This window comes from Rhagoletis pomonella, unplaced genomic scaffold, assembly GCF_013731165.1.
Source record: "Rhagoletis pomonella isolate Grant_MI unplaced genomic scaffold, Rhpom_1.0 Rhpom_scaffold_00005, whole genome shotgun sequence".
NCBI classification, from domain to species: Eukaryota; Metazoa; Arthropoda; class Insecta; order Diptera; family Tephritidae; genus Rhagoletis; species Rhagoletis pomonella.
Genome location: NW_023458559.1, coordinates 57206935 through 57219846, shown reverse-complemented (window position 1 = coordinate 57219846; position 12912 = coordinate 57206935). Strand labels below are relative to the sequence as shown.

At 35.2% G+C, this 12912-nt stretch overlaps 1 protein-coding gene across 1 annotated transcript in view; it reads left to right on the top strand.

Annotated features, from left to right (window-relative positions):
• LOC118739289 overlaps positions 1–12912 on the top strand; it is a gene marked incomplete in the record, with an annotated part of 114602 nt that overhangs the window by 16589 nt on the left and 85101 nt on the right.

Here is a 12912-nt window from a genome sequence, read left to right as displayed (position 1 = left end):
GATATTTTGGTAAATTCTTGTCTTTTTCGCATTTACATTTATTTTTTTCCTTTGTTTATTAAAAAGCCGCACATTGGCGAAATAAAGTTGAAAGCCGAGATGTGTTTAGTCAAAAAATAAATTCTGGCCAAACACTGTGTGTGTGCGACGGCACAAAATATTGGAGACAAATACACGGATGCTGGCCTTTTTGTTGTCACATTTGGTATAGTACAGCTGACGCGGTCGATTTGCAAAATTTTGGTAGCAAATATATGTATATATATTTTTTTTTGGAAAGTGTCAGAAAAAAGGTGTGTGGCCGCATTGTGTGTATACCTCCGATACTCGTGCAATCATGTATGTATACATAAGTGTCTGAATATAAATTTATTTATGTATTTATTTGGCTGTTTATTTACATGGAGATTTGCCTTTATCGTAGTTAAGTGCGCCAAATGTAGGTCGCTTATCGATTTGCTGCAAAATGATGTGGAAACAATGATGAAATGTTTTAGTAGAAAAAAAAACTTTTTTTTCGTTGTAGTTGTTGTTTTTCTTGTTTCGTTAATACTTTCATGATGCTGCAAAGGCAGCATAAAAGCAAAGACTTGAAATAAGGTAAGGCATTCATATGTATTTGAACTGAGTGTCGGATAATGGCGATACAAAAGTTCTGTATGTATGTAGATACTTATTTTCGTTCATCCTCAACCTGTGAATTAAAAAAATACCATATACGAATATTTGTGTTAAAAAAAAATAATAATAAAAAAAAAAAATATTTTTAAAAATATGTAAGTCATGATAAAATCACAACGAGGTAAAAACCCATGATAAAAATATTACAAGGTAAAACCATTCTCTCAATTCGTCGGCCATGATTTTTTTCTGACGTTTGCAAACATTTTAAAATCATTAAAAATAGAAAATAAAAAAATGAAATTATTCACAATTGTTGTTGTTTGAGATTAAAAATGAGAATGTTTGTGTTGAGTTCGAATTTTAAAATTATATTGCTGGCAAATGTCAGACTGCCTCTAAATGATTTTACCTTTTAATGTTGTTGTCATGGTAAAAACCATTGAAAGGCAGTCTGACGTTTCCCAGCAATATAATTTAAAAATTCAAAACTCAAACTCACACACACATTCTCATTTTCACTATCAAACACGTGCAGGGTACGCTGCAAACCATTTTTTCAGAGTATTCTGCATTGTAAAGAAATTTTAAAGAATTCGTTAAGATTTAATTCGATCTTTTGCCGAATTTTCTAAAATGAAATAAATTACGCACACTTCCATTCGTTTACGAAATTTCGGAAGAAAATCTGTGAAGGAATGAAAATAATGGTGCTATGTGAAGAATATCTTTCAGAATTTTTCCAGAATTTTCTTTATTTTTCGTACAGAAATTTCTTTACGAGTTCGTGTCAACCACTTCATATAATTTTCATTGAAAATTCGTAAAAAAATCGTTACAGAAATGAGATACTCCCATATATGTAATACTTCTATATTGGCAGTAAGCTAACTTCTCAATGTGTAAGCATTCCGAAATCAAAGCGAGACAGTCTGGTACCGTTTTTAACCGACTTCCAAAAAAGGAGGAGGTTATCAGTTCGTCGGAATATTTTTTATTTTTTTTTTTTATTTACTTATTTACTTATTTTATTAACTTCTCAATATGTAAGCATTCCGAAATCAAAGCGAGACAGTCTAGTACCGTTTTTAACCGACTTCCAAAAAAGGAGGAGGTTATCAGTTCGTCGGAATATTTTTTTTTTTTTTTTTTTTGTATGTTACCGCATAACTTTGGACCACGTCAACCGATTTCGATAATTGCATCGGAAAGGTAGTGTCTCAGAGGTGGTCCCATACTAATCTGGTTAGGATCCGATCAGCGGATAGAGATATATATATATATTTTTTTTTTATATGAGAGTAGAAGTCGGTTTTTTTTTGCTAAAAATTACTTGTAGTCAATGTATCGTGTACTTGAGTGCCGTTTTTGTATATGTGTTGTGTACATGTTTATTTATAAACGCATGTGTTCCTTTTCTTTCGTACGTGTTTATTGATATATCTGTACTGTAGTGTTTTCGGACGGTACTAGCTCTTACTGCCAATATAGGAGTATTACATATATGGATACTCCTAACGATTTCCTTAAGATTTCGGGAACTTTGGTTTGCAGGGCAACAACGATTGTGAACAATTTCATTTTTTTTTTTCAATTTTATATGGTTTTAAAATGCTTGCAAACGTCAGAAAAAAATCACGGCCGACGAATTGCGAGTATTAATTTCCGTGTCACTTTAGTCAAGAGAAAATCGAGACATAGACCACATTTTCAAAACCAAAACCATTCCCAACTTTGTTTTATAAACGGAGCCCTAAAATGTGCTGTTTTAGAGTAGCATTAAGAACTGAAGAAATTATATTTTTACTGGCCAACTTTTAAAAAATTTAGAAAAAATTTTGCAGCGGTAACTTTCAAAAAAAGGGTACAGTGAGTGCGTTTCATATTTACTATTAACGGTAAGATTAAAATCAAAATCAATTCGCTCTAACCTGCGCATCTTTGGTTAAGAGCATAAATTTGGTACTCAAGTACGTTTTAAAGAAAATTGTGCCGATTTTGAAACTTTATTGTGCAAAATTGATGCAATGTATTTTGTTAAAAGTATTGCTCATCGCTAGCGATGAAGGTTAGGTTAGGAGGGCGTGTGTGGAATATTCCATACTTTCACTCTTTGCCTCTTTAAACGAGTGACAGGAGGAATCACGTACTTATCTATAATCAAAAGAGTAGCTTCAAGTCATTATTCTATTGAACCAATTCCTATCCCTAATAAAGCCGAAGAGACCCAACAGTTGCCCCTCCGCTATCTCGCCCAGACTGTTGAAGAAGCGTGAACCCAAGGGCTTGAGGCGCTTCGCTGTCCTGTGATGACGCCTGTAAGTACCTCTTACTGCAGATCTATTCAGTTGCAGTATGTTCCCCGTCTTTTTCCTACTAAGCCACCGCCATAATAATCTTGTGGACTCGCAGTCTTCCCGTTTGATCCACAAGTCATTCGTCGCGGTCACGGTGTATTCTTCAAGTTTCCTAGCGTAATCACTAAACGGTGATAGTACGGAGCTATCCGCTTCTTCTATTGTCGTCTCTGAACCGCATCTGGTCATCTCATCAGCCGACTCATTCATTTCACACTGCAGTCGTTGGGTAGACGAAAGGACCTGTTGATCCTTGTTTACTCTTTGAACCATCAGTGTAGATGGATAAGTCCCCCTCTGATACTGGCAGTCCTGCATCCCATCATTCGTCATGAATGTTTTCCCACGTTTCTGTATCAAGCCATTTTTTCATACTTTCACCTGAAGTGCATCGACCGGAACATATGGTAGTCTGATGGTGATAAAGCTGGTGGGTTAGGACTTTCCATCCGGTTCATAGAGATACGTTTTGACCACTTGTGACTCATTTCTGCGATTTTTCCGCAATTGCTCTCTTCAAACGAATAAATTTTCGTATGTAGAGACCCCAGTCGATCGTCTTACCACTTTTTAGAAGCTCATGGCACATGATACCCATCTGGTCTCGCCAAATTCGGAATACTACCCTATTATCCGCGTTTGCCGTGCTCAACATACGCCTTTGGAGCTTTGGATTGTCGTAATGAATCCATTATTCATCAAGGAACATTTGCTAAAACGACGTTCGACATATCTTAGTTTGAGTGCGTGCGGTGCTGACCTTTTGCACCGTACCAACGGCTTTCAATCGCACTGAAATGTCCTTAATGGGTTCCGTACGGGTCTTCGCTCAAAATTGCATTCAACTCGGCGTCTACAAACATTGAAGGCCTTTCTTCGCGCTACTTGTCGGTCGTGTCAAAATCATCACTTTTGAAAGATCGAAACCAGTGAGCACAGTTTGAGATTGATGAAGCATTCTCTTTATAAGCCGATGACTTTCTGCTGCACTTTTCTTGAGATGGATGCAAACTACCAATGTTTTCCGAAAATGGCACAAAAGCAATTTGTAGATTGTATGGAAACTGCTTTTAATAATTGAAATGTGATCTAGCAAGCACTTCAATAATAATTTTTGAAATAAACTTGCAGTAAGTTTACTGCTAGAAGTGTAAAGTAATCGTTTATAGCAAAGAGCTATATGTTTTTAAGAGCAACTTTACTTTTAAAATGAAACGCAAATGCAGAAAATGAGAAACAAATGAGGTGAAGTCCGTTCTCATAAGAGAATAGGTTGGATTCCGAATAAACAACGAGGGTAGATATGCTGGAGAATAGCCAAGTTATCGTGTCGACGACCATCCTCTTACCCATTATTTATAGAAGGTGAAGGAAGAGATTCGTTACCCAATTATTAAAGAATTTTTAACCAGGCTCAATGTTGAAATGATCGCTACCCCTTCTTGTACGGTGTGTAAAAATTTCATAGTTGTACCGATTACCAGTAGCCCATGAGAACAAAATATGTATTAATTTTTACTACGGGAGTACCTGCATGTAAGTTCAAACCTTTCAAGCCGTTTTTCCAGTTTTTTTTTTGCTGAGACATTTTTAAAGCTTTATGTTCCTTTTCACGACATTCATATTGGATATCGAAGATAATGTTCGAACGTTCGCCACATTGTTTATTGGGTAATTTTCAAATATTTTGTAATTGAAATAACGAAATTGTTAATATGAATTTAATTTTTGTATTTACTTAAAAAAAGTTCTTAAAACTTCGATATTTTTTGGTATTCGCGTACTTGTCCAAAAGTATCGAGTTGCCGATACTACACCTACTACTAATACCTTTAATTCGAACTGAATGTAATTATAGAATCAGGTGGCAACCCTCCTACATGTAGTTTGGATATAAAGTTTCTCCAAATCAATTTTGATTTATATCCATATTGAAATAATTTATTTAGCCTATTGCTTATATTGAATCTAACTTTGTAACACAGTGGAAACCCTCTGCAAAATATTTTCAAACCACAACCTCTTTCGTCCGACACCCATATCAGGATATATGTAAATTTATATTTTCTGCCTTTATTTAAGTTAAACTTTCTTTTCGAAACAGGTGGCAACCCTCTTTCATATAATTAAGAAATCAACTTTTCAAAGTCATTTCTATTGGTACCCATATTCTAACAACACAGGTCCACAAAAAAACATCGATGAAAGGTTCCTTTGACCAAACGTAGTCTATCATATGTTTTTGGGGTCGCTGGACACGAATCTGAAGTCCGTTTTGCTCCATCACGTCTTCTTACCTCAAAAAACGTCTCGGATTTTACGTGACAGAGATACAGGCGAAGCCCTTTAATTTGATACCTCATTTTGTAAAATCTAACGAACGGTACAGATCTGGTATGAGAACAAAATTTTCGGGTATTTTGCACTCATATGTATACAAAATTGCGCAAATCGAGCTAAATGAATGAGAAAGCAAGTCGAATTCGACAAGAAAAAGAGCAAGCATCGAACAAAAGGCAGTATTGCCACGTTTTGAATTTGAAAAAGCACCAAATTTTTATTGGTGTATTTTATGGACTTTATATGCATACATTATTTTATTGTAAGGATGCTGATTTAAATGAATAAAAATCAATGTTTCTTCCACGACGGTCGATTTCTTCTGGCATGACTGAAGTTGCTGCCACATACATATTTTGTTGTCGCTTATGATTGTCACTGTGCCATGATTTTGTTTAAGTTTTTGTAAAGTTGCTTACCTACTAATGATTGCTATAAATTTTGCTTAAATTATTTTAAGATTTTCAAATTTGGTGTCTTCCCCAAGCACCAAACTCAAAAATGTTCGCGTTTTAAATACCCACTAAATTTGGTGCGAAAATCAGCAGGCAGGCAACAGTGAATGTAAACAAAAGTATTGTGTGACGTCAGCAAACGGGTGAATGCTGTCAAATCGACGAACAGAGGGTTAGCGGTCCGCGAATGGCGCCACTTTCATTTTCTGCAACGTGATATGTACATACCTAGCTTGCTAAAAGAAAAACAGATCCAAATTAACTGCAATCAACATAAGTACATACATATATATGTACATGCATATGTACGTAAGATGCGATTAAGTTATAAATATTTCTCCGGAGCTGCACCATCTGTTACTCAAAAGCCGAAATACACACACATACTTTTTGTTTTTTCTTTCTCTTCCAGCGCATGCACGTGTTTGCAGAATGATGCCGAATTGATTTTGTATGGAAAATTATTTATGCCCATATACGTATTTGAATCAAATAAACATACTTAGATGATATCAACCAATTCTTCCCATATACCAAAGGCAAAATCTTGAATTTTTGATTAAAGAAACCAAAACCACAATCATTCGAGCGGTTTTCGAGCATTTTGGTAATAATGCCTTAAAATGCTCAATATTGGTTGAATATATTTAAAATTTGTGCACGATAGTATTTCTATTGTTCAAAGGAACCGATATCCCGAAAATGAAAATTATCCTGCCAACCATAAGTTGCAAAAGCACTTTAAAGGCTAAAAATTGAACCCCAAATATGCCAATATTTACCGTTGTTTTTATGATAGAAACCGGGTTGGTAACTTACCAAAATGAATCTGTTGATAGGTTTGGAATTTCATCTTTGAAGTGGCATACTTTTCTTTAAAATCTCTTCATTAGTTCTCCTGCAATAAGCGTTTTCGTGAAGCTCTAAAAATTACAACTACATCATTTGAGCATAGCCCCCATATCGAATCGTAAGACGTATTCTACGTCAAAAATCGTGTTTTTTTAATTCATATACGTGTATAGCCATAGATATGTTTTGCCAAAAAAAAAATCGAATTCTGCAAACCCGTATTAGTGCGGATTTACTATCAACTATTCACAACTTGGCATATTCACTCACTCTATAAACATTCCTTCCCCCTTCCCAGTCAAAATAGAATAACAATATTCACTTCATGATGCGCATCATCAATATGAAACAAATGGCCATTTAATATTTTCAATAATACGCCTTCTTAGCAACCCAATTGAATGATGAGAGGTGTTAATCTGCCACCCCCCAAATATGCACCGCTGCTTTTTAATAGCTCAAAAGAGAAGAATATTTTCAGGCGAGGAGGCAGTGTTTGTAGACATTAATAGTATGCGCTTAGATATATGTATGTATTAGATTATATATAAAATATAAAACAAAAAAAAAACATTTCAAATACTCCACGTACATTTGAGACCCATTAAAAGACAAACTGAAAAGCGGAAAATTGCGAAACGAAAAAGGTACTGGCACAATTGTAGAGAGAAAGGCAATATTTGAGACACTAACGCCAGGGTGACTTATGCGATTATGAAAGCCAACTGTGCAAATGGACAAACAGAAGGCTGCGCAAGGAGCGGCCGGATAGACAGTACAATAAAATAGAGTCGCATAGCAGTGCAGCAGAGGCGCATTATTCATCAGATGTGAGTGCGAAGGACGCTACGCTGTATGCCGCTGAGGTGGTAAATACAAACGCTTCATATTTGTCATAATTTATGAGGGTATTGGGACGCAGGCTACGCGCAGAGCATCATGCATACACACACCGGCTTACGTGAATGTGTAGCGGTACTGCCATGAAGTTTATATCCTGCAGGAGTTAACAACGCTCGCCTGCGATTGCGTTGGGACTCAGCTGTGTGTTGTTCAACAAATATTCTTATTCATAAAAAAACAATAAAAGTGCGTACGGCAACAGAAATCCTGGCAAAAAATGAATGAAGTACAAATAAGGTACGCGCTGCGACAATTTATTTTTTGCTTTCCCCACACTCCATGGACACTGTGTGCCTGCAGGATTAGCTTTGTTATGGCGTTTATTATAGATTTTTTTTCGCAGCAACTTGCGCCAGAACAATTGAGTGCTGTCGCTGCTGCTGCCGGCTATGCGTAGATATGTGTCCGTCTGTCTATTGATGAAGCGCTTGGCCATTTGACGACTTAGCGCCAGCTCATTTTGTCAATGCCATGCGCATTTCCATAGCTCACATGAAATTTCCGTTTTTTTTTTATTAGAGGAAAAAAATTTGTATCTTCCACAAAACGGTAGTGAATTATTGATTTTGTTGCTACATGGCTTATTGGTGGGTGTTTTGTGCTTCGACTACTTGTAGACACGGCTACATTGCAATTTGGTGATTTTTTTTGTATTGCGTTGTTTTGCTGTTGTCATCGTGTAAATGTAATCATAAATTTTGTAAGTACCCAATAGTCATTTTGGCGAACGTTCGAAAATGACCTTCGGTATCCAATATACAAATTGGGCTAGTTCTCGAATCGAATACTAACCTATTTCACATTCGATATCGGAGGTGAGACTCGAAAAAGAGATTGCTTTTCCAATCATTTTCGAATTGTTAACCAAGCCCAATGTTTATTGGGTAGCTTCACATTTTTATGAGCTGTTAAATATCGTAATTGAAATCTGCGTAAGACCCAATAAGAATTTGTGGGATGTGGGAATTTAGATTTAAGTAAACGTTCAAGATTGATTTTCGTAAATTTTTCAATAATAAGCTTACTAATTTTTTATTTAAAACTGTCATACAAAGATTTAGGTACAGTTATGTTGCTTTGTTAATTAGTTTATGAGGAAGTTCTGCAATTATTTAGGATTTAGTTCAGAAAGATTTCCAAGAGCATGACGATATGAGAGCGATATAGAACTTTACTTAAGACTTAAGTACATGGGTGAGTTGGTTGTTTAAGGACAGCTTCCCTCTAAAAATAGACGCCACTTTGATCGAGTTGCCAACAATTCGAATTAACCGAATGCTGTCATTTTAGTTATGACACAGATCATTCAATAGGGCACAAGTAGTTTGGATTCGGCTCCAAGTTCGTCCAGGATGATGTAGAGAGCCACCTGGATATGAATGAAGCCAACGCCTGTGAAATTTGTATGCATAGAAAGTAATTATGAAAAGTCACAGTTTAATATTTTTGAAAACTGCGAATAAAGTTTTGGGAACTTAAAAACTGGAGAACAATTTCAAATTATTTAAAAACTGGTCATATACAGTTATTTGTGAAAAACTGGACATCAGTCCTTGTGGAATAAATTAATGGTTGTCTAAAGAGCAGTCGCTGTAGTGTAGTTGTAAGCAGTGCGCGCTTCCACTCCACAGGGCCTGGGTTCAAACCCTGCTAAAAGCAACATCGCAAAAAATTGAGAAAATATGTTTTTTCTTAACAGCGAACGCCCCTCAGAGTGTATTTCTGGCATGAAAAACAACTTCTCGTAAAAATACAATCGCCGTTCGGAGTCGGCGTAAAACTGTAGGTCCCTCCCCTTTATGCGACAACATCGAGGCGCACGCCACAAATCGGAGGAGAAGCTCGGCCAAACACTAACATATATGGAAGCGCCAATCTATTATATTATTATTATTAAAGATGAAAAATATAAAATCGTCAACGAAAAACTTTTTTTTTTCAACTTCCTCTTTTATTATACCAGTCTTTATGGGCATCTGGTAATAAAGTAAGACTTATGGAAAACACATTTGTACAAATATCAATATCTCAATACACTGAAATGACAGTTGCATAATTATTCTATAATTCAATCAATTAATTCAATTTTCTGGATAGTAGGTCTGATGTTGTAAACCCTTTGAGCCTTCTGTGACATCTGGACGAAGTATTTGTTGTACTTCGTTGTTGGCGTGGCTTTTAAGTTCAACAATATGTTTTGTGCTGATTTTCTTAAGAGTTCCTTCAACCATGTTGATTGTGAGCTCATGATGTAGGGCGTCATTTGTGATGTATCAGGGAGCATCTGCTATCTTACGTATAATATGATTGTGCACCTTGAATTTTTGCGAAATTTGTTTTGGATGCGGTTCCTCATATCTGGATACCATAAGTCCAGGCAAGAGCTACGATGCTCTTGTATACAAGAATTTTGTTGCTTAAAGATAAGTGAAGTAGTCAGTCAGTAGAAAAGACTTAAGTTTGTTGGCCTTAATGTCATATGCTATAAAATACCTTTGCGACATCTAAATACACAGCCGTAGTACTTTTTGTCATTTATGTCTCTTGATATCTTATTTACGACCCTATGAACCCGATGTATTTTGGAGTGTTTTCGTCTAAATCCAAATTGGTGTGTATGAATTACATTTTGCTGAGTCAAGATGAGGCCAATTCGGTCGATCAAAAGTTTTTCATATACTTTTGACAACGTCGGTAACAAACTTATGGGTCGATACGGGGTTGCCTCAGAGGGATTTTTTCCTGGTTTCACCAGAGCAATAATCTTAGCATCTTTCCATACCACAGGGAAATACTTTAACAGAGATATTGCATTAAAAGCGCTTCTGGCGTATATATAGGCTACATCAGGTAACTCTCTTAAAACTTCTACTGAAATCAAGTCAAAACTAGGGGATTTTTTACATTTTAGAGAAGCCAGTATTTTTTGTCGAATTTCACTTGTAGCCATTTTAGGTATTGTGCAATTTTGTATTTCTTGTAGCTGTGGTAATATGATTTGCTGCTGGCCAAGGGGATTCGAAAATGTATTGTCAAAGTGTCGTGGGCGTTTTCTGCATGAGGTCTGGCCCAGCCTCCATCCTGATTTTGGATGGGTGGTTGGTGCACTACGGCACCATACTGGGCCCAAAGCTGGTCAAGTATTTGTTGAGCTTATTGTCCATGTCTTTCTTAACCATCGATTTTAGCGAAAGACTGGACATAATTTCTTATTTTGTTAAAAACTATACGCAATTTGTTTTATTTCCAAATTTTTACTTTCAAAAATTACCAAATTAAAAGTGGATATCTATAAAATGGCTAGCAAAATATTTTTGGCGAAAACATGGACACCAATTTTGGGTAATTTAAAAACTGTATATAATTTTTTAATATAAAAAAAATCGGACGTAAATTTCTGCTATTTTATTTAAAAACCTCAGCTTTTCATTAGAAATTTTTGCTTTTTACAGTGCCTCGCCAGATGATTTGAAACAATAATCAGATAATATAAACATTGAAATTCTCCGATATTTCAATTTTTATACAATTTTTTAAAAAGATTCAATAACATAAACCCTATAAGTCAAAGCTTCACACTTTCTGTAAAATTCCCGAAAATTCCAAAAATTTCAAAAAAATTTTCTTCGCAATTTCAACTTTTTAATCAAAATTTTTTGAAAATTTTTGGGTATGCACTTTTCTTAACCCGAAAGGGAAATTTTAAGCGACTTGCAACTGACATTGAAAGGGCTATAAAACTTAAATTTCTTAAAACTCTGAATGAAAAATTTTAAATTTTAATAAATGCTTTTGGAAATGTCTTAAACGTTCTCGAATATTCATTTATATGGCTATCTTGGCTTAGATTTTTTATTTTTATTTTTAGACACTTTTACGTTGGTGACATGCAGATTTTGTCCAAGAAGAACAGTAGTAAAATTTTCTGAAGAATAATTTTCTACATAGAACATATCAATCCTTGCACGACGTTCCAAATTTGCTTTTTCAGAGGTTCCTTGAAGTTTGTATCAAAACGACCCTTTCAGGCGGGAGTTGATGGGTTAAAATGTTCTGTTTCCAATGCAATTTTTCTATGATTGACTTAACCTTTAATTGCACTCAGACACTTATTTTAACTTTTTTCCGCTTTTTTGTAAACTACTTAGGCCGGGACATGAAAATGTTAGTAGTTCATAAAATATAAAAAAAAATATGAGCTAACTTTTCCAAATCTATCGAGGGTTTTATTACTGGATAGGTATACTCTCACGCACAAAGTTATTGAAGTAGGAAGCATTACTTATACATAAATGTAGTTAGAAATCCCCCAAAAAACACCTCAATCTACGATTCCCTCATATTTCATGAAATTTATTTGTGCATAGAAGTTGATGAGCATACGTCACAGATTATTGCGGTAGCCGCCATAATCCCGTTGACGCGTGCAACATTTCAGCGATAAAACTGATTGAATTACACTCACAGTTGTTATAATAATTGCATATTTATGTGTCGATAACTGCATTTTCGTGTATTTGTAGATACATAGATATTTACTCGTACATACTTACATACACACACACACACACACACTATTCATTAATCTGAATGCGATTCACTGCAATGAAACGGCAAGTTTCGCTGCAATCACTCTGTTGGTAGTAAAAAATACAGAAAATGAAAATTATCAGCATTAATGATGAACAGATTAAAAGAAAAACACCAATACGTGTGCAGTAGTTGTTGCACATGTAAAAATTTGCCCCAAGCGCATTGCACTTAATTTTTATTATAATGCAATTAATTGCATTTTTGCAACGAGATTAATCTGAAAATATAAGAACTGTGTAGGTATGTATTTTTTTGTGTATCTACATATATGTATTTAAATAGGTTTACTGTTCGTCGGCGCTTAATTCATATACCAACAGACGCACGTGCCGAGCCGTGCGTGCGTGCGTTCAACTTGGGCGGTCATTGCGGCCTAAAAAAGTGCAACCAATAACTGTTTCTGCATGTCATGTGTTTTTGCATATGTACATATGTACATGCATTGGTGTGCAGGTACATAAATAAAATCATTTGGTTTATCAGCCTCGCGCGACGCAGGTGGCAAAGTCAATTAATGTGTAGGCTGGCAAAATAGCAAAAAAATAAAAAATATGCAGCATAATAAACAGTCTTTATTATTAATATTATTATGCAATTTAATTTAATTTTATTATCAGCACTGATACGAAAATCAAGTAAATAAAATTATAATTATTGCAATAAAAAGATAAACAAATAATAGCAATGATCCAAATGCAATTGTAATCGAAGTGCAGATAATGGATATATACTTGTGTAAATATGAATCTAAAAATAATGAAAAGCAAATTTTGTACTTTAAAAATATGTAC